The 24,286-nt window shown below is 32.5% G+C and overlaps 1 protein-coding gene across 8 annotated transcripts in view; it reads right to left on the minus strand.

Moving 5' to 3' along the window:
* The window catches only part of LOC118742760 (aldehyde dehydrogenase, dimeric NADP-preferring), a 92,943-nt gene that overhangs the window by 34,617 nt on the left and 34,040 nt on the right, over window positions 1–24,286 (minus strand). For 2 of the 8 annotated variants that reach the window (XR_004993393.1, XM_036475077.1), the window contains exon 1: window positions 6,023–6,222. The exons of 1 other annotated variant lie outside the window; for it this stretch is intronic. The gene's annotated coding sequence lies outside the window, so the exon portion shown is untranslated. Of the gene's footprint in view, window positions 1–6,022; window positions 6,254–6,874; window positions 7,012–24,286 lie in introns of those variants that run through there. 5 more of the 8 variants (XM_036475079.1, XM_036475082.1, XM_036475081.1 and 2 more) reach the window with 5 other exon arrangements.

A 24,286-nucleotide genomic window follows, 5' to 3' on the forward strand; every position in this document is an offset into this window, starting at 1 on the left:
AAGGGAGTATACAAAATTACATGCTTATACACAGAAGCATAGGGAGCGATGGGGAGTATTCGTATACTCCCAAGGGAGTACTCACCGAGCAATCGTACGATACTCCCAAGTTCTACTGGGTATGTATGCCCGCATTTAAAATCACTAAACACTTACAGGTGCGCTCAAAAATTATAAAAGTGCATGTAACTCAATATTTCTACAAAATATGCAGTAGAAGAAATTTTTTTACTTCCGTAATTTGTGTAATTTTCCACTTTGCACGCTATCACAAACTCAAAATAATAACTAATTTCAAATGGAAGATTTTATTTTATTTTAAATATCAACACTAACAAGCTAGAACACCTCAAAGTAAAAGCACGGCTGAACAAAAACACACTCGGATGCTCTCACAATTAGCACAACACTAAAGGATTAATATTTCAAAGTTATTAACACGCTATCTCATACTCAAACTAATAACTAATTTCAATTGAAAGATTTTTTTATTTTTATTTTAAATATCAACTCTAACAAGCTAGAACACCTCAAAGTAAAAGCACAGCTCAACAAAAACACACTCGGCTGCTCCCACAATTAGCACAACACTAAAGGATTAATATTTCAAAGTTATTAATATTTCAAAAGCCCCACTTGCAGGTGAACAAAGGTCATTCGCAATTCCGTATTTGCTTTCGTATATACTCGCAATTTCAAGTGCTGCACAAAAGTCATTTGAAAATAGAAAAAAATTAACTATTCAAATAAGTATCTACTAACAGAGAATATGCATATGCAAATATGTACCTACAAACATTTAGAAGGCAGGGCCCAAATACGGCGAAAAGGTGAACGCTGAATTTATGTATGTATACACTGTAAGCTCTACTGCTTGCGATTTGACACCACACACGTGAATATGTAAATATGTATTTGTTTACTTGTTTCCGTAGTGCACTGTATTTTTGAATACTACACAGTATCATACGATATCGGTATATTTCCAATTCATAAAACATTACATGACTTATAAATATTAAAGTCAAGTTTTAATTAAAATTTTTTACATGGCGCGCAAACAGTAATTAAGTGTTGGGTGTAAAATTACACTGCTGTATTCGTCCATTGACCTTCTTCTTATTTGGCGCCATAACCATTTGTCAGTTTTGGGACTAAAAACTGCACTAATTTCCTCACTCTTTTACAAACTTACATCAGTTGTTCATTCCAACTGCAGACAGGTATTCCTGCGCTTGGTCCTTACATTATGTTCGTGAGCAGCTTTGTTTTCGCTGTCCACCCATCGAAAGATCTTTTTACCAGACGATCATCATCCTGAATCTTTTATGGCCCTTCACAATGTCGGAGTGAAACGAGTTCGTAATAAATTTTTACCACCTATGGAAATTTATACTGATCTGATCTGAAAATATGTTTTTAAAACAATTTCCACGGTAATGAACCGTGGATCCTTAGGTCGCTAAATTTGGGCTTAAGCACGTCCTACACGTAAGCACGTCATACATATATACACACATATGACTGCGATCAAAAATTGGTTTCTAAACTTTTTTTGTTTGCATTCCGTTGACTTGGAATTTTTCAAATGCTTTTTGCGTATCAGATATCGCTACCTTAAAGTGAAAAGTGCAGGAAACGAAAAAGACCTCTTAAAGCCATTTTCTTCAAGTATCTCGCATTCGATCTTTATTAAAATATTTTGTACTATTTTGGATTTATCAAAATTTCGGAGGCTTTTTTTTTTGATCTGGGATGGGTTTTTCTCTCATTGAATATAAACAAGCAAACATAAAACAAGGATCTTTATTCTTTTCAAAACGATGCATTTTTAATTTCTCTAGCCTCCTGTATCAAAATAGGAGTTTTCATAAAAAGCGGACTTAGCAACTTTTCACTCTAAGCTAGCGATATGAAAATTCCATAAAAAGGCCAATACATACATATGGGCATATCTCCGGAACCGTGCGGTTCAAAGCTAAAAAAACGTAAATTTTTTAATTGAATGCACAAAAATAAATTTTAAATCAAATTGTTTGAAATCTACTGAGGAAACATTAAATTCTTGTGTGATTAATTTTTCTCAAATGCTTAAAGAGTTATAAGTAAAAAACGATAATTTTTTTAAATTCAATGTTAGCGAAACTTCTAGAGGGAGACAGTATTTAAGAAGGTCAGGCGCAATCTGTATATCATTTGGTACAGATTGGTGAAGTGGTTTTCGAGATACAAACATTTGCCATAAGTGGGCGGGCCACGCCCAGTTTTCAAAAATTTGAACGAAAAACTAATTTTCGCTTAAGATCCATTGAAAATCTAATTTGGGAGTAAATACCGCACTGCCCAAATTTCTGAAAATCCTTACATACACACATATGTATATATTCATGGCCGTATCTTAGACAAAAAATATTTATGTATTTAGCATTTTCCACGAACTTTGTGAAGAATGTTATCTAACGATCACGCTTAATGCCAACCTGTTATGTTTTAGTCTGTCTGTGTGCCATCAAAAAAAAAACGGAAATTTTGAAGCCATTCACGCAAAGACCTATTCAGGCAATATTTGTTATATTTTCAATATTTTCAAAGGCACGCAGCTTTAAAAGGTCTTATTTTAATCTTTAATTAAAAGAACTTTAAATATTACATTTTTAATAATTACGAGTGACAGATTTCAAATTGTTACAGTTTATTTTCAATGAGTAGCACATATTATTCTCAACGCCTAATGCATTTTCCAATACTACGTGTACTATTTACCATGATATTTGAAAGTTTCCATTTTGCGACGAAAAAGTTTTGCTCAAAAAACGTACAATTTATTTTTTATCGCAGTCATAATTCGGTATATTTTCAGTAAAAATTTTAAAAATGTATACTTCTAAAGTTATATCACCAGAATATACAGAAAATTCGTTTCGGATAAAGTTTCATAAATTGCACTTTATTTACATAAAATTAACAAAGGATTCAAACATTTTTAATCGACTTCAAATAAAGTTTGAGGTTATCAATTCTTTGGAATTTTTTTTCTTTTTTATGTATGCTACCGCATAACTTTGAACCACGTGAACCGATTTCAATAATTATTGTTTTTTTTATCGGGAAGATGGTAGTTCAAGGGTCGTCCCGTATTTTGGCTGAAAATTCGATCATTGGATCGGTTGTATTTTTAGCTAAAAAATTACTTTTTTAATAAAACGTTATACAAACACAAGATTCGCTCAACTTTCAAAAGTAATAAAAAATTAAAAAAAAAGAATTTTAATAAAAATAAATAAATAAATTCCGTACTGCAGGATTTAATCAGAAATAGGCCGAGGTCGTTCCGTGCACATAAGTGTGGAATATCAATAATCTAGCTATGCCAAAACCCTAAATGTGGCTCGATAGAACTTTTTGTGCTGATATTAACCCTACCAAAATTATTTGGCGGAAGTAATAAAGAAGATATCAATATTTGAACTCCAAAACCCACCCCTTGTGTGCGCTCGTGTGTCCAATGCAGTGGCGGATCCAGCGGGGGAGTTTTGCGGGTTAAACTACGTGTCAGTCAGTGGCGGACCCACGGGGAGTGTTTTAATACATAGACACCATTTTATACATACATATGCGCCATATTAAAACACCCCCGTGGGTCCGCCACTGACTGACACGTAGTTTAACCCCCAAAACCACCCCACTGGAACCGCCCCTGGTCCAATGTAATTCGTCGAAAACCGTTGCGCAACCAGGAAATTAATATCAGCAAAGACAGCACTCACTTGGAGCTCAGCGCCGCATATTCTAGACACACCGGTCATTTACTCACAGAAGCGTTGAAATCAAAACGTAAGTCAAAATTTGAAAACTTTGTTTCGCCACTACGCAAAAAACGGTCACAGACGAACTAGGTTTACTGGCGACTAAATTTTAACTGGACGAATCGTTCAATAAGCAAAACAATGAGGGTATACTCTGGCATCACGATATTCTTCCGAACTCGTTCAGAGGAGTCATCGTGTCCACCGCCCAGCTTCTGCGATGGCTTCAACAAGGCTCCGCTTCAGCTCATAAGGCAAAATCGACACAAACCTCTGATGTTCCGAACTTCTTTTCCACAGTTGAATGGCCATCTGGCAGACCGGATCTCAGTCTATTGGATAACTTATAAATTGTGGTCCGTCCTCGAGGCCATGGCTTACACTACTCGTCATCCATATTTTGATTCTTTGAAGCGCACCTTTGTCAGAGCAATGGAAAATTTCCCGATTTATTGGATGCGTACTGCAATCGATGACTGGCCAAACTGACTTCGCCGCTTCTGGAAGGCAAATGAAGGCCATATAGTGTAGCACATTTCTTAGATATTGTTACGGATTAAACAGAAATTCCTAATATTTACGAATTTGTCTTAATGGTTATTGTCTTGTTTGATTGCAGTTATTTAGTTTATTTATGAGTATTATTTCATAAGAAAAAACAAAAAAGTAAATTTTAAGCAAAAAACAAAACCGACTTCAATTCTCATATAAAAATTTAAGATTATCGTTAATTTCTTCACAATCCGATGATCGGATTTAAACCAAATTAATATGGGACTACCTGTGAGATAACATCTTTCTTTTAAAAAAGAATTACAGAGATCGGTTAACGTGGTCCAAAATTTATGCAGTAACACACACACGCAAAAAAATAACCTTTCTTCTTTTTGTGAAGTCGGTTAAAAATATACAATTTGTTCCAAATCGAACAACACACTTTTTTTTCATCGCTAACCTACCCACAATTATCGGACTGAAAGTGCCAAACGATACAGAAAAAGATGTTAACTGGTTACAGAACAGCATTACTGACGGGTATTTAACATATTTTTGTTTAAACATGACACTATTCCAGCAAGCGCACGATAAGGCTTTCTGCACATTGGTCGTCGAATCACTGTTGCTTCACCGTCACAATCATGATGCAACGATTAAATGACGACTACACTTTCGCACACTCGGTCGTAATATTTCAATTAATTTGGCGTCTAAAATTTCGTTTAGAGCAGGTATTTTCTGTTTTTTGGTTGATATTTTTGTGAAATTTTTACAAAAACCTGCAATTTTAAAATGATGAACTGTGCTGCAACAATTCTAGACATAATTTTTCATTAATCTCTCTTATTTTATTTTTTCTGAAATGTGTTTTGTGCATGCACGGCGAGACTTTTTAAAATTTCGTCATATTTGAAACTCTCACATTCATATATAAATCTCTCACATTTATTAAATTTGATTGCAAATATCCACTTTTTAATAATTTCCACAGATTTTATGCCAGAAATACTAATTTGTATGTAATTTTAATGCAAATATTAACTTTTTCACAAATTTTTCACCATAAAATGTAAACAAACAATGCGTGCTTAACGATTAACAAATAGCCGATCAGGGCGAGACGATAACGCAATCATGATTGGATGACAAGTGTGCAGATAGCAATAATCGAGCAATAACCGCCAAAATAGCGAAAGCGACATTCATTTAAAAATTTTGTTTTTGATGCAGAAATGCATCTACATAGATGCATTAGGCTGCACCAAAAAGGAAATTTTGAAAAAATGCCGCTTACGTTATTTTGGCGGTTAGTGCTCGAAATATGTATTTCAGTATGCATATAAGTATGTATGTAAATACACATTTATGTGCTAATGTAGTTAAATGATAAAACTGCGCAGACACTTTAAAATAGGTGTATCATACAATCGGTTTAGCTAATTCGCCTTTGGTTTTGTTTTCTTTTATTTTTTCGGTTATAACTAATCCAGTATATTTTTTCAAAATGCAAAGTTGAATATTTATGTTTTTGTTTCGTACTTTGCTATTATTTTTTACTACTCTTATACATAAATACCACTTTAATACAGATGTGTAGTACAGCACTACATGTTTAGCGATAATATTTAATAACGTCTTTATAGCGTGCTTCTCACTTCCGTCATTTTAATGCAGTAATCTGTTTTGCAGATTTTGTTATACTTTGTATTTTGACGTACGTTTCTGTAATTGTAATTTACCGTCTGCTCCAGTTTGCTGTTATATTTTGAATTTCACGTAAAATATTACAAATCTACTGTATTGAAGCGAGCAATAGTGAATTGCCAAATACTAGGCAGATGAGCTTGGCCGTTGATTTTGCGTTAATAAGCGACTTGTGTGCACCGATAACTGAAATCAAAACCTAACTGACAGCTTATTGTTTCAAGACCAGGTGATAGAGCACAGTGTACGAGTACATGGCTAGACTGGAGATATGGTGAGCAACGAGCATTAAAAAGCGTCACAGCGTGTAGCAGCGCCACTCTAGTAGTCTAAACCAAAACACCAGCTCAAACGCCGGCAACGACGACGACGTTGACGTCCACATACCCACGTATAGTTACAGAAAAAATATAAACAAATTAATTTATATAGTAAGTATACAAGCGCATATACATACACAATAAAATACGAGTGGCACCTACATATGTACGTACATATATACATACATATTTAAGTAGTTTTATTAAGCTGGGGTTTATTGCCGTCGCTTGCTCGCATTACCATTATTAACAAAAACGCTCATACTAGATGCAGAATGCGTACGACATTCATTGGTCGTCGTCCTCCTACACCACCTTCGCCCTACACCAGCGCCGCTGCATTGCTTGCTAAAGACAGGTTAACAAGTCGCTGGTGTTGTCGTCGTGATTGCCGGCATTGGTAGCTTCTTCGATACACGCATGCATACAACGGGGCCCTATGAGTAGGGACATACATATTTACCTGCGCACCTTTCGAAAACTGCAACCAAACAACTTACGCCGCTCTGGCAAGTGCGTGAATAAGCAAGCGATTCAATTAATTACCATAAGCCATCCATCCGTACGTGTGTCAATCCGCCAATACACCCATGCACTGATTTATTCTGCAGTCAGTCCATTGTTTTTAGCATAGGCTGTAATTCGTATTTAAAAGCAAATGAGCCGGTCGACGCATTGTGAAGTGTTGTCGCAGTTGCTGACCTCCAATGCAAAAGTTGACTTATATTAATATATATTTTTTTTTGTTTTGATTGTAATTCCAATACTTTGCCGCTGTTCAACTTGGGTGTATTGATTTATTTCAATTTATGTTTTGTGCTTGCGTTGAACCTATACATATGTACATTAGGGTCGTCCTTAAAAAATCAAACGAAGGCTTTTTTAGGTCTCACCCCCTCAACCGGTAATACCACTGTCACAGATATCACATATAAATTTTGGTCCCGATTGGAGACGGTTATGGCGTGTCGCACAGGGGGCAAAGTACAGATTCCTCTATAGAGACTCGAAAAATTAAAATATATATTTTTTTCATCTAATACTCAAAATCGATACTACTAAAGTCGAGGATATCACATATAAATTTTAGTTCCAATTGGAGTCGGTTAAGACGTCTTTATAGGGTAATCTGAACTTTGACCCCTGTGCGACACACCTTAACCGACTTCAATCCGGACCAAAATTTATATGTGATATCTTCGATTTTGGGTATAAGACGAAAAAAAATTAATATTAATCCATAGAGGAATCTGAACTTTTCCCCCTGCGCGACACGCCCCAACCATGTCCAATCGGGACCGAAATTTATATGTGATATCTTGGACTATAGTAGCATCGACGGAGGGGTGGAGGCTTCAGAAATCGGATGTAAGAATTTGCTTCCTACATTTAAGGACCACCCTAATGTACAAACATATTTGCCAACTTCAGTTTAATTCAGACCTTATTGTACGCAGGTTGTGCGCAAGAGCTGCGCCTTAAGGGAACATATGAATTACAGGGTGTTTCGTGAATGTTTAGAGGCTCATAATACACCCATACGAAAATTTGGAGGAAAGTTTCGTCTCATTCTTATTTTTAAATTAGTATTTTCAATTAAGTTTAGTATAGGTGTTTAGGTTGAGCTAAAAATTGGAGGATCTAAAGCCTTTATGTTTCCATCGAAGGGTAGGCAGCTATTTATCATGAGAAGCTGTTTGATGGCGGAAATGCCCTCGAGGGTTTTCGGCTTCCTTGTAGGAAAGGACTGCTTGGTAATCGTATTTTTTTGGTGTATGAAGCATAACGGCTTCAGCAAAAAAATCTATCTTCGGTCGCACTCTAGTCGAGATATTTAGAAAATCCGTATTTATTAATTAAATGGAAAGAAATAAGTCCACTAAAAAATTAGCCGTTAGGTGGTGCGGGTGTCGATTTTTCTTTTTTAATAACCACTCTTTTGCGCTCATAGCAATTACATACATATGTATGTGTGTATGTATGCGTAATTTACGCATGTATAAACAATCAGTTACCCAATTTGCCAAATGACGTTGAACGAACCACTATATCACATTCCTAGGCAAGTTTTGAAGGAATATTTTCGATACTAAATTTTATTAAAACAAAATGTTGAAATCAGCTTCATATAGAAACAGTGTCGTCGTTAATTAAGAAAGAGATGTTCTTAAATATCATAACTTTACGACACTCACATATTGACTAGATTTGACTATTTATTTTATTATATTTTAATTTGAATTATTTGTTTATAAAAATATAGTTTATTCCTTAACAAACACTAAATGAAAATAAGTTTAATCTTTGAACAACATTAAAAAAAAAATCGGCAAACTTTCGTAAAAATTTCGAACTTTCTATTTCAATTTTATCTTTAATATATTAAAAAAAATTTGTTTGTTAAGAAGTGTATCTTAAAATATCTGCCTTGACATTTATGTTAACAGTGTAAAATATGTAAATGTACCTACATAAACTTTCCCGTGAATACCATCAAATCATTGGTCTTGAAGGGAATCTATGTATGCATGCATGCATATGAGCAAATTAAAAAGTCGATACAATTTACAGTCGAAAAGCACAGGTTTTGTATAGATTATAGATTATTTCCCAAAACTGTGGGAAACTAAGCAAAATGGCTTAGTGTATTTCGCAAATATTCAAATACATAATCTACCAACCAATAATTTTATATATTCATTAAAAGATAATTTGCCATCAGTCTGAAATAAGAAAATTATAAATCGGAAGGGTAAAATAGTATTGTGTTATTAGTTCAAAAATAAAAAGTTCCATTTCACTGACGAAGGGGGGGCGATCTATCCCTCCCAAATCCCCCCTCATCCCCCTGGCTGCGCCACTGTGTACGCACTTAAACGCAAATACTGGTACTCGTATAAAAATTATATCTGTATATAAATACATATGTATGTACATAAGTAGCCGTAACTTGCTAGTTGATTTGATTTAATTGACTAGTTATTTATACATATTTAAGTGATGCAGAAATGTTACATGACATGACAGTTTGAATTAGACGCTATTAACTCGGTAAAACAGAGAATGCGCGCATGCACGTAAGTATGTATGTAACTATATATCTAACTATTTATTATACAAACATAAACATTAAGTTGTGTGCAAATATATTTAAAACATCAAAATATATGTTCGTATGTGTGTATGCCTTATGCGTACGGTGGCCATTCGTACCGGTTTTGGCGGGGCACTACCGATTTTGAGAAAATTGTCCCGCTGAATATTTTTGAAAAGTCGTATAAACGATAAAGTCCCGATTTCCAGTGTTTTCTTTATTAATTTATTACTCTGGCCCAAAAACAATTTTTCGTACAAGCGAGGCAGCACTTGTTAATCACAAAGGACATAGAATATAATAGTACCATAAACATAGCCAGCATGGGCACAATAGACCTATTGGTCGCAGTGCTTACCCTACTATTATTCTATAGCCAGCATCCTTATTGTTAACATAATAAGTACCAGGTTGTCCGAGCTTTGCCTGGGGTGCATATACTTTTTAAAGATTTCAAGATTTGGATAGCTTTAAAAAAATATTTTGAAAAAAAATAAAACTTGGATTTCGATATTAAATTTCTTGCTCCAAAATTTAGGAACCCTATTTCGAAGTAAGCTGAAATGAATGGTACATATCTTGAGCGTATATGTACTTTGTATACTTAAAATAAATGCTGATTGAAATTAACAAAATAAAAATTTGTATTACGTAGAAGAGTGGCAACCCTGACAGAAAATATTTTCTGATCAAAGTTTTCAATAATACCTTTCATTTGATATCCATATTGCGATGTTTTAGATAAATTGTATAGAATCGAAAATAAGTGGCAACCTTACATTATTATCCTAAGGGATAACATTTTCTATATAGGTAAAGCATTGTTTAAGAACCTTCTCTTGGTACATTGAATAATAATATTTAACCTAAACTAAAAATTAAATAAATATGCGATTCGAAATAGGTGGCAACCCTATTAAAAATATTTTTTAATAATGGATATTTAAAATGCCTTCCATTTGATACCCATGTTATGATGTTTTAATCAATTTGTAACTAATTTGGAACAGGTGGCAATCTTATGCGAGTCTTTCTCGTAGATAATGCCTATTCAGATAACCTTAAAATCCAAAACATTATCTGTGTACAAAATTTCATCAAAATCGTTAGAGTCGTTTCCGAGAACCCTTTGGATATATGTATATAAGTACAAGACTTGCTCGTTTAATGTAATAAGATATAATTAATGAAATTATAAAAAATAATACTAATACCTTCAAACAATTCGTGGATATGAAAACCATAAGCTGTAGATAGAGTGGCAAAAACATAAATACGGAAGAGACATTTTAGCTTTCTTTGGCTATTCCCGTTTCGATTATTTAATGTTTATTACTTTTTATGAAAGTGTGGCTTACGTGGTATTTGTTAGATATACCATGTAAGTCAAAATTTCTAACTTCGTACAAAAATTATCAAAACTCGACAAAGTTTCATAAAAATGTCGAGTTTTTTTTATATTTCTTAGAAATATTCTGAGTATGCAGTAACCCATTCAATTCAAAGCATAAATTTTAAGCAGCTAGGGCTTACCGTTGATATTTGGTAAATTTTTTTGTGGCAGCTATTGATCATAGAAATTAGATTGTTCAACATAAAGTGTATGGAAGAAAACGCGCGAACAAAAAATTGCCAAAAATCAACGGTAAGACCAAGCTTCTTCCAACTTACACTTTATTATACTAAAATTGAATGGGCTACAAAACTGCATACCCAAAATAATTCTAGAAAATCTGATTAAAATGTTTCAAATTGCGATGAACATTTATATAACTTCGTGAAATTTTTATGTATGCTCTGCAAATTTTGAAATTTTTATTTGCATGGTCACCGCACTTATGCGCTATGTTTACGTGTGAAGTGCAGCCGCATTTATGGATAATGGTACATTAGATTTTAACTTTAACAGTTGCATATTTATATCAAAATGTATATACAAGTACATAGTACGGGCATACATGTATACATACATACATACATGTGTAGAGACACGCAATATATGTATGTACATTCCGGTGGTCCAAAAATGCACGTGAAAAGGTTAAGTCGGAATTTTAATGGTCTCACTCCCTAGGATTGTTTTATATCCAAAAACCATACCCCTGTTTTTGATTTTTAGAGGTCGTCCAAAACGTTCAAAGTTGTCGCATGTATTTTATATGAAGAAAAAAATAGTTTTTCGTAAAAAGGGTATAGAATTATTTAAAATCAATATTTTTCGATCGGAAAACACTGTCCAATAATAATATCCAATTGTTTTTTTTAACCATTTTTTATAGTTAGTAACTATATTTTATAGGACCGCCAAAATCCCGCGAAAATGCAATGGAGGGACCAATAAAAAATATTTTTGTATTAAAAATTGTTAAATAAGCAATTGGGTATTATTGTTGGTAATTTCCTGAAGTTTCTCTTCAGAGTTTTTCGATAGAAAAATATTGATTTTAAAGAATTGTATACCATTTCTACAAAATGTTGTTTTTTCCCACATAAAAAACATGGAAATTTTGAGCGCTTTGAGCGACCCCTAAATATTTTTTGATTTCAAAATAAAAAATAATAGTATATTTTTTCGATATAGAACAATCCTAGCGTGTGATGAATGCCGACTTTTTACCACCCTAATGCACATCTAAGCGCAAACAAATTAATCTCTTTAATTGAACAAGTTTTGCTTGTTTCAAAATATTAGGCTAACTAGTAATTTTAATAATCTCAAAAAAAAAAAACTTAATAAAAACAAAAAAAAAGTAATTTGAGATAGTGCTTCAAAGAAATTCGCGATAGGCTATTATTTCTGTTAAAACAAGTCGTTTATTTAGTACATACCTATAAATGCAAATGTAGTAATAGAAACAATACCGCAAGTGTACCTGGCGTCTTAGAATCTGTTATACATATGTATGTATTTAAATAAATATGTACATATGTGTGAATGAGGTATAGTTAATATCATAATTACAATTTTCGATGTGTGCGTCTATTTACATACATATACTATTCCATATCCAAGTATGTATGTATGTTCCCAGCCAGCAAGAATTCTCGTATCGGCAAAAAGTTAGAGAAAGGCTCATAAATAATAAAACAAAAAAATATAATAGAAAGAGGCTTTTAGTAATTTAGCAGCACAAGAAAAATTTTCAGTTTGTTGGCAATTTTTCTTGAGCTACAAAATTTTATAATTAGCTTGTTAAAATATTAAATTTAAAAAAATTATTAAGTATGTGGTTTTAAGTTATTTATTTATTTTAAGTTTATTATCTACTCTAATTTCTTTTCGCAATTTAAAAAATTATATACCGGTAGTTCATACTAAAACAAAAACATAAAAATAAAATCCGTAAACTTTGTGCAAAACTCAGAAAAATTCAATAAATAATTTTATGTCTGTTGTTTTAGTATGAACTATGTATGTATATTTTTATACAAATTTCCGAAAAGAAATAAGAATAAAAAATTTAGCATATATTTCGAAAAATTCTTAACGGGTCTGAAAAAAAAACAGAGCGCAAGTTTAAGTGACAAGTGTCAAGTGCAACAACGCGCAAGGTTAAAGGCTCTGTTATACATACTTTGCATTGCTTGAGAGTTACCACATCTGTTAAATGAGCTTCGCGTGTTAGCGGTTACCCAACGCACAGCATTACATACATAGAAGTCTGTTGGTTTTTGATTTAACAGAGGCTTAAGTGTCAAGTATCTGTCAAATCAGATGGGTTGCCTCTACATTTGATATTGCCACATGGTAAACAAACATGGTAGGTATTACCATATTTAACAAAAAGAAACAAATTGGGTAAATTTATCTATTGAAAATTGGTTGAAACCTTTATTAAAAGTGGTTCGGTTTTCGGTTCGGATCAAACATTTGTGGAAAATTTCGGTTCGGTTAACGGTTCAGTTAATTAATAGAAAGAAAAAAAACGATTTTCCGGTTCAAAACCGGTTGACGTCCCTGCTTCTTTCGTTGAGCAAAGAAGAAGTTTTGAACATGGGGATAAATAAATAACCGTAGGAAGGGGAAATACTAAATGTGCTCCAATTTCGATGAAACTTAATGGGTAGATTTTGCTGTCAAAATACGCCAAAATGTAAAGCTTGATAAAGATCGAATATGTGTGGGATCAAGTGAAAAATACATTTCATTTGATATATTGAAAGGTGGCTACCTCGAGCTTCTCAGCATAAATTAAAATGGCCGGAAAGAAACGTTCTTTTATTCAAATCGCAAATTAGTCCTTATCATATAATTTTTTCGATTCATTGTAAAAATCGTCCTTATACACCAAAATATTTAATCGGCTTTAATTCTACGGAATTTTCTCCATAATCTTTACTGATGCACACTGGGGTCAATCAAGCGTGCTCAAAACTCAATTTTTAAAAAATACTTTTTTTGGAAAAATAAAAATGCAAGTTTATTCACCATTAAATTCTACACTTGTGGGGTAAGTTTTCAGCTCGTTTTCTGTCGTTTTTCGGCTAGAAAATATGCGTGTCCAAACTTGACAAATTTTAACAAAATTTTCCTTTTTTAAAACTGAGACATTGAAATGTGCAATTCAAATTGTTACTGCAAGAAAGCGGTATTATATTTTGTTGTTTGGTTTTTTTTCCTTATTTAAAATGATGTTTACTTATTTTTTTGGTTTATTTTTTTGGAATTATGTGTTTTAAAAATATTAAGTAAAACAAAACTAAACTAACCTCCAGTTCTTAGCAAGTGTAATTTTCAAAATATTTTTTTTTTCTAATGCGCAAAGCGCTTTTAAGTTCGACAGTACTGCAATACAGTATGTTCTTTCCTTATTATGAATGTGAGTTCAAAACCAGAAGCACTTTGCGCATTTTTAAATAAATTGGTTTTAAAAATTTCACTTTCATTTTAATTAAACACAAAAACATATACTTCTGGTTAAGTTTGTTTCTGTTTCATTTCGAACTTAAAGCCCTGTATGCAGCTCTCAAGAAAACGGTCAAGAAAAAATTGCCATTATTTCGCGTGTGTGTCCAAGGAATTTTGACATTTTTGATACCTCACCCTTTCCTCAAGAAATAATGGAACGGGCATATATTTCTGTTGCAAACCTGGGTTGCCTTGTGCCCTTTTTTCACAAAAAACTTTAGAAAACCGTAGTAGAAAGCGTAGTAAATTTCTTAAGAACTGCGTACTGCCTTAAGGAAATTTGCCTCAAGAAAATTTCTTAGCCATTTCTTGTACGTCATTTCATATGGAGTGTTTGCTTTTCTTGAGAGCTGCATACAGGCCTTAAACTGTATATTATTTTAAGGTTGCTCAATGAATAAAAAGCGGATTTAGTTCGGACAAGGACTTTAAAAGCTTTAGAGCGATCTATCAGATCCTCTGATTACTTGCGCGCGCTTGTTGCCAATGGTCACAAACCGGAGATCTTTCTTTGGCGAAGCAATGGTAGTGGAACTTGAAGCGAATAATATTAGTTTAACGGAGCTTGGACGGAATTTAGATTTCAACTTTGAGGAAAAAGTGTTATCACAAAGTTTTGACTATTTTTTTATTATTATTTAATTTGAATTTTTTTTATAAAAATATGGATTATTCCTTAACAAAAGCCGAATAAATCTAAGTTTCAAATTCCGTAAAAATATCGAAGTTTTTAATTAGATATTTAAAAAAGATTTTGAGTACGTATTTTTGTAGCCCATTCAATTTTAGAACATTAAAGTGCCAGTTTGAAGTAGCTAGGATATACCGTTGATTCTTAATAAATAAAATTAAAAAAATATTCCGACGAACTGATAACTTACTCCTTTTTTGGAAGTCGGTTAAAAACAGATCTGTCAACTTTGGATTACGATTACTAATCAAACGGATTACATAGATTCGGTAATCGTAATGAGTAATTCAATTAGTGTTTTTAACCGAGGAATTAGTAATCAATCAAATCAAAAAACAATCATGATTATTTGTCATTAAAAAAATAATCAATAATACTCAAAGAAGTAGTTGATTAAATTTGGTGATTACTTTTTTTTATTTTTTATTTTTTAATTATATTTAATTATTTGTTCGATTTCATTGTAAAGAAACATACTTGTTTGTTTTCTGATGGCCTGACATGCTTAAAGTATACATATCTAACATAAATATGTATATGCATACCCTCCTAAATCAAGAATTACTTAACAAATTTTTCGTAGTGGCTGTTCTAAATGCAATGTAAAATGTTTAAGAGAATACATAATATGATTTTGTTAATTTCTTCCTTTTGACCACTTTTCCCCACTTTTTCCCAAGCCGACAGATAAATATATGGTCATAGTAAAGGAAAAAGTAAAAATAAGAATAAAAATTCATCTGATTAAAAGATGATTGTACCTTAAATCTAGTGATTGTGCCTAATATAACTTTAGGTCAGCAAACGTCGGAAAAGGGTTCATTTAAACGGTAACTGTGTAAAATTACGAGAAGCGCTGGGTGCTCACAACAAAGTTCCGCAAACAGCTGATGTCCACTCCGGAGAGTCCCTCGGGAGTGTTGACGAGATGCGCACCGAGCAGTTGAGTAGAAGTGCTGACATGATTCCACCTCGTCTTCCAGGCAACTGCGGCAATAGGGATCCGTGACGATCTTGAGTCGCACCGCGTGGGTTCCCATAGGACAATGTTCGGTCATTACACCTGTGAGAATCCAGAGGTGGCGCTTAGCCAGCTGCAGTAGCTCCCTTAATCGCCCGCGGTCCACAACCGGCCAGAAGGCGCTTGCAACTGCGGAAGGAAAAAGGTACAATTGTACCTGCTTTTCATGCCTGTTATACACCACAAATTAAAAGAGAAGCTCGGCTAAACTCTTAGCAAAAGTGTAAGCTCCGAATATACATTTATTTTTCTCTGTTAAGTTGATAACTAAACGGTATTACAACACTTTTAGCGTTTGATACATACATACATACGTGTTAAAAACGTAACATTTGATTTAAAACAGCATTTTTCAATGACATGGCGATGAGCACAAATACTACATCTAGTCTTAAGGATTTGTTATAATTTTTCAAATTTTTTAAATCATTTGAAAGTTCTGACGTATGGTAACCGATAATATTTGTTTTGTAGATATTGTTACTAATTTGGCGAGTTTTTATTTCCGAATTATAGGTAATTTTGGGATGGCTTTCTAAACTTTTTGTGTGCTCTTGCTTTCTACTTTCGGTATTTTTTTTTTAACTGTTAGAGATTTTTTAGCTTTCGGAGTATACAATATCTCAACGTAGCCTTTTAGAAAAATTACTGGTGAATTTCTTTCCGAAAATAATAAAAGGTTATAGTTTGCCAACATTTTTCTTATAAATTGCATACCCGGTACGGTTTCAGGTATTTTCAGGGGTAGTTTTAGAAATCCCAAAATAATAAGTATATATGTTTATGTACACATATAAAGTTAAGCATTAGAAGCTGTTTCGTTTACTGCCTTATTTTCTCCAAAGTCTGTCTTGGAATTTGCACAAATTTGATTTTTTGGTTTACCAGTGGTTCATTGCACTTTTTATATTGAGTTATTATTGAATTTTGTGAAGAAATTGTTTACTACGAAACTGGTTTTAGTTATTTTTAAGCAATTGCATATACTGTACATTCATATGTACGAATATGAATGACATGCATTTTTGAACTTGACCTTCGTTTGCGAGCCAGCAGGAGAAGAATAATATAATTGGGAAGCGGAGAAAAAGACGACTTTCGGGTAGAATCAGTATTTTTTCTCCCGAGCTGCATATTAATTCTGTTAGATCAAAACAAGTAAAAGTGTGAAACGTTTAAATGCAGTATAAGAGGAAAATCAGTGCGATTAAAGCGGTGCGCAAACTTGGTTGGTAGCTTCTAAAAACGACTTTATCGGTAAAAAAAAAATACCGAACTCGTGCGACTTATTTTTCGCTATGTAAATAGATTTAATAACAAGCACAGGATTGTGTACGAAATAAGTTTGAATTAAAAAATAAACAGGAATCCAAAGTTGATGCTTACAGTAAAAAGGCTGCATAATGCTATGTTTGAATTGACTGAAACCTGAATTTGGAATAAATAGAAAGATGCTAATTATTTTATACTTCTTCTTTCTATAAGGTGTGTATATCGTGAATAATTAGATAATGTAATGAATATGATTAAAACAAAGCAATTATCGTTAAATAATCGTTATTAACAGTTATGCACAATAGCTGCATTAAGTTGTCACACAGTACACATGCATACAGAAAATTGTCCAGTCCTCAAGTTTTTTTTTCAAACAAAGTACATATCGATGGTCCTCTGCAATAACAGCACAAGTCAAAATTCAAAACAACAAAACCCTTACTACTGTTAAGCGTATCTAACTGCCAACTAAATCGACGACCGTTAAAGTTTGTGGTGTGCGGTGGCTCTTATTTGCTTAAATTACGTACTAAAAGTATGTTTAAATATAAATATAACCTCAATTAAAGCTCGTTTTTAATCAACTCGTTTACACAGGGAAATCTCAAATTATTAGCCGTCAAATTTGTTGTGCTTGTTATTCTCACAACTCAGGGAAAAGTTAAGTTTCTTCTCTGTGCCACTGTGATTAATTTTTTCTGCTATATTAAGCAATTTAAATACATATATTTTAACTTTAAAAATACCTTTACAAATCTCTATTCCTTGCTAGCGTCCATTTTTATTTACTTGGCATTTGGAATTTCTCCTCTTCGCAAAAAAAAATCGATAAACTAGGTTGGACACCGAAAAGTTATCGGTTTAATTTGAGATTATTTTATAATTACAGCCTAACGAGGGACGGATTTTATATGGCTAATGTCTTTTGCTAAATACAGATTAGGGCGTTAAGCTCGAAAATGGGGATAATCTACTTATATATAAAACTAGTATAAGCCAGTAATTTTTAATCTGTGGAACAATATTGGGACTTATTTTAGAATCATAACGAAATAAAATTTTAACGTTGAGGTCTACGAGTGGTAGGCAACACTGGAAAGCACGAGTAAAATTCTTTGCTTAATAGTTTTGATTAACACTGTAACCCCCTAACTGCGATTGTAATGAACTTATTCAAAATAAGTGTCAAAAAGGTAAATTATACAATACGTAATAGGAGTAAGGAGTTAAATATGCTAAATTTCTTATGCATATATGGGTCCTTGAAGACAAGAATTATATTTGATGATTTAAATATTTGTGACCAAAAACAAAAAAACTTTTACGCACTGTAAAACAAATGTGATGAGGAGTTTGACCATATTATTTCGTAAAAGCCTTTAAATATTTGTTCAACTACATATGTAATTAACAACACCATCGCTTTTAAATTGCTAATTATCTAGTTAAGCGTTACGTTGACGCCCATGAGTTTTAATAAAAAAAGGTATTTATGTAATTGCACTCACTTCAACACAAGTGAAAATTAATGAATTATAAAGTTGCCGGCAGTGACAAAGGGCAATTGGTTTACTTTTAAATAGCTTACGTTCGTGAATGGGAAAATGTGTTTAAGTCGACTTAAGCAAAACTATTAAATGTAATATGGAAAAACGTCGCTTTATTTGCACCAAAAGAAGGTTCAAAACTACGCGATAATATACATTTGCTTATTTTAAGTCTTTTCGAGGTATTGACGAACTTTGAAAATCTGTACAACGGTGGATTTTCCAGGCCTGAAGCCACAAAAAGAGCAGAACGCAATAAAACTGGTCTTGTTCACAAGAAAAGCAAAAGTTCCCCCAACTTTTCGCTGCCGATATTAGAGAAAGTTACTTTGAATCTCTCATTCGAAGCGAAATGCCATGTACATAGGTATCATTCTATTCTCCGAAGTATTTAAATTGGAAAATTAATGTGCCGGTAAGAATTATGCAGGGTCTAGCGGCGTACTACGCCCTCAGACTTAGGGAAGGCCACATGATAAAACCAAGCTACTTCGTACGCAAAACTGTATTGGGTTAATTAATTGAAGCCGGCTTAAAGCTCAGTTAGCTCCAATTTCAGATGAGCTATTTAAGTAGAGATTTTTGATTAACTTAAAAAAAAAATTAATTTTGAGATCACTTAAATGGCCAATATTGGCTATTTAAATATGGGATGTGCAACTTTGTGTTTGTACCAACAAACTATCAGCTGTTCAGCACAAAATGTAAACAAATGCAACAACAGTTTCAAGGAACAAGCAACAATCTTGCCACTTGTTTGGCATATTTAAATAAAGTTGATCTGAAACCCAAGTGCCATTTAAATTTTCATCTAAAATTAGCCCTAAGTCTAGGGTCTACACTTAACTTAACTTACCGTAAGAAATTGTCAGGGCTTCCCCTAGTTTATATATATATGCCAGAATCTAATTTTCTGAATAGTTATTTACTCATTTCATAACTAAATATGTATGTACTAGAAAATTTTACACAACAAAAATTAATATATTTGACTTTGACATTTTAAAGATATGATTAATTCAAAGAATTATTTAAAAAACTCTGTGAAATGTAGAATAACAATGTGGATATCATATTGTCCCCCTTATGCCAGAAACATGAATGTGTAAAAATTACAAGACACGAAAAAAAAAAAACCGAACTCAGTTCTCATATAAAAATTTAAGATTATCTTTAATTTCCAATGATCCAATGATCGGATTTAAGCCAAATTAGTATGGGATCACCTGTGGAGTAACAACTTTCCTTAAAAAAAAAAAAAAAAAAAAAAAAACAATTATAAAAATCGGTTAACGTGGTTCAGATTTATGCGGTAACATACATAAAAAAAAAATATTCCGACAAACTGATAACCTACTCATTTTTGTAAAGTCGGTTAAAAATATTGGGAAATCAAGTTGGACATTTCTTTTATGAGACTCAACTCTACTTTCATGTAATTGACATTGTAAAATATGTTAGTTTCCGTGTACGCAAGGTGTTGGTATAACATATAACATAGAACCCAAAGGTCAATTACGTCAACCCAATAACTCAAAATTGCTAAATTGGCACATTCATGCTTCTGGCATAAGGCGGACGCTATAAAAGAGATAATTCTGTATAATTAAAAAAGGCTTTGGTGCGTAAGGACGAATAAGTCTGAAAAAGCCTTTTAAAATTTTATTCTTGAATATCCTTGAAAATTTGCAATAAGTATTTTTTATTTTTTTTTAGGACTAATATACACACGAGCACATCCTCCAATTTCGCCCATTCCAACTTTATTAGCTTAAAAAAAATTAAAATTACATTTTCAATACCTATTCGTCCTTGTGAACAAAAAAAAATTAGATGTTTCAAATTGTACAGAAAATTTTATTTCATTTGGTACACATTGCACTGAATTTTTTAAAGTAATTTCTTAGATTAATCATATTTGCGAAAGTCTTTTCAAAAAAAAAAATTACATCAGAGAGAAAAACTAAAAACGTGGTTTCACTAAATTTGACCCATAGCTTTGTGAGTATATTGATTGTTTTGAAAATTTGTAGTTTTTCTCGCAGGGTGTAATCATATCCAAACCGTATGAATTTGTTTGCCTAATATTATTTCTTCAACTTTCTCAATTTTAAACAGATTTTCATTTTATGGGAGTGGCAATAAAACAATATATTTTGCCTATATATCACGTTCTTTCGTACTTCCCCCGCACAAAATTTCATATAAAAGAATAAAAGGAAAAGGAAACTTTTTCTGCCCGGCGGTTTGAAATTCATTTTTAAGGGCCATTCTATTGAATATATGTACATATATATACATACATATGTATACGTGTTTGGAATATTTTATGGTGAATTATATATACATAAGGGATGCGATACAAATTACGCTTTTTAATTCACCATGGACAGATAGATGTTTTGCGATAAGGAAAGGAGGGTCGCCGGTTTGAAAAGATTGGGAACAGCAGGTTTACAGTGAATTTTAAGATGCAGTTGTTGTATAAGTATTGTAGATAAAATGAGGGCGTACGCCACAAATCTGAGGAGAAGCGCCAATATATTATTTTTATTAAAAATATTGAAAAAAACCGGCTAAAACTGATTTGGAAAAGCCGATTCAATCATCCTAATATATGTACATATGTTTCATCAGTCAGTGATATTCGCAAAACATACATTTGTACACACAAAAACGTATTTATACATACATATGTATGTGCAAATGTAGACACATACGGATATATTTAGGTAACGCTTTATAACTTATAAAGTGCTGCCGGTTATAACCGCGAATTGCACACTACTTTTTTGGCACGCAGTCATGTAACAGTTGTAACAAAATACATATTTTACTATTTTCCTTTACTACTTGTACATTTAAGACTAGTTTTTGCCTTTAGTTTTTGGCATACACTGATCGAACTGATATTTTGATATTTTGTAGAGCGAAGCTTTGATTCACTCATGAAAATAGTATGTACATAAATACATATGTATGTATGTACGTACCAATGTGACACGTTTTTAATCAAATTTCGAAATACGAAAGTGTATACATATTTCTAAAATGAAGCCTTTATTACAAGATATGGGATGAGAAGATATATAAAATAATGAAACAGGTATTTAAAAAAAATGTATACAAGCTAATAACAAAAGGAAAACCCGACCCCCGCACCACCTAAAACCGAATTTTTTGTGGAGTTATTTCTTTCAAATTTAGGTAATATACATTTTAAATATAAATCATATCGGACCATAAATACGGGGTTTCAAATATCTCGACCACTGCACACACCTAGAAGATTAGTTCATCTTTCATAATGCATTGTCTTCGGGGTCTGGGCAATGTTAGTTTCAAGACTGTGGCTCATCGAGAAGTTGGTTAAAAATTTATTGAAAGATTTGATTACACCCAGGCGAAACTTAATAAATGCTTTAATTACAAATTTTTTTATTTATTTCAAAAATTGTTTACAAAATTTCAAAAAAAAACACCTTTTTGTAGAATAAATTGTCCCAACTTTGCAATTAGGATTTCAGTGCAGACCCGCAAAAAATTGCACAAATAAATAAAAAAATTATCCACAGTTGACAATAATAAATATCGATACTGCATATCATGATAGCATTAACATAAATATGTATGCACCTACATATGTATGTACGTATGTATGCAAGTAGCTGTAAGCATGAGTAGCAGTGAGAAATATGCCTAACCATTCAATTTAAAACTCGTTCTGAAGTTTACTTCGACTTTGGAGTCGTCTCAATGTCAACTACATACCGGGCTGATTAGCCGGCACCAACTGGCGACTCCGTATCAGAACCATGACAGTGATCTAGAGACGCCGATACTTCTAACAACCAAAGCAGCTGTTGTGCTCGCTCTCAATCAATTGTGTACATAATTACTTAAAAATGTGCATATGCAATGTAATTATGTACATACATACATACCCTGCAGGGAAACCCCGAACTAGTGAACCAAATTTCTAGTTCCGTACTAGATCGTTATCGCTAAAAACGAACCAGTCCGATAGTAACTAGATCCCCACCAGTTTAAAGGCAGAGAAATATGGTACTATTTTAAGGCTATTTCATTTTACTTGTTAAATCTACATATCACTAGCTAAAAGTGAAAAGTTGCTGCTAATGTTGAATTTTCACTAGGCATTAAATGGCAGAAATTTTATAGACAAACGTGGGCATTTAAAAATATTTTTGTCATTACTTTAAAAAACAATAGCCATTACATTCATTTCCACATGGCATTTTTTAAATGCCTACAATTTTTTGTCAGTTCAATGCCAAGTGGAAATTCGGCATAAGTTTACGTTTTCTAAAAAAATTATATTTTGGTATCTTAGTTGACTAATTTAGAACTGGTTCGGAACTATAGAAAAAGGAATGCAGGCCGAAATAGATCACATTTGTCTATTTTAGAATTAGTTTGGAACTATCAAAAAATGAGAAAAATGGGAAAAATTATATTTAAACGAGATAATATCCATTTATGTAAATAAATATTTAACATAAACGCAATTTATTTGAAGCAAGTTAAAAGAAACAATGGCAGAATGTCTGTTTGTGTTTGAATTCATTTGTCACTGCTACCAAACTGTGTGGCCAAATGATCAGTGAAATAAAACAAACAGAACGGATAATAAATTGAACCAGATCTCTATCAGGATCATAGAAAAACAGCTGTGTGTTGTTTATGAATTTTCGGTCACCCTAACGAAGAAGTTAAAAGCATTTAAAATAAAACAGCAATTTTATGCGTTGATAGCATGCAAATTTTTATTGATTCTGTAAAATTGTTTCGTAAAATTATTTTCTCGTACAAAATATATGTTTTTGTTACGTACAATAAAATATTTTATTATCTGCTTGACGACGCTCACTATGTGTATATGCATGTATGTATTTATGTATGTTCATTTTTCGGTTTGCGATTTTTGTGCATAGAACATTGAAGTTTCTTCTTAAAATTTTTCATTGTTAGAATGATGTTATTTATTAACTGGAAAATTAACACATTTCCACTCATTCATTCATTTTTTTATTTTTGTTCACATACACATACACACACGAAAGCAATAGTGGATTTTATTCAATTTTAATTTATGATATCAGCATACAATAAGCTTTATTGGAGTTTTGAAATTCTTTTCCTTGATTTTCGTATTACATAGTATGTATGTATGTATGTATGTCTTGAATTTTATTTTAAGTATGTATGTATGTATATAGTACGTTTTCTTAAATTTGTCTTGATTTTTGTCACGACTGTTTTCGTTTCTTTTGGGTTTTAGTTTTCAATTTTAATTGTATGTTAACCACGTGTTGTGTGTTTTATTAAGTTGTTGCTTTTTGTTTGGTATTTTCTTAGCTACATTAATTTACTTAAATCTTTTCGCTGATGCGTTTTGTT

This window comes from Rhagoletis pomonella, unplaced genomic scaffold (assembly GCF_013731165.1).
Source record: "Rhagoletis pomonella isolate Grant_MI unplaced genomic scaffold, Rhpom_1.0 Rhpom_scaffold_00007, whole genome shotgun sequence".
NCBI classification, from domain to species: Eukaryota; Metazoa; Arthropoda; class Insecta; order Diptera; family Tephritidae; genus Rhagoletis; species Rhagoletis pomonella.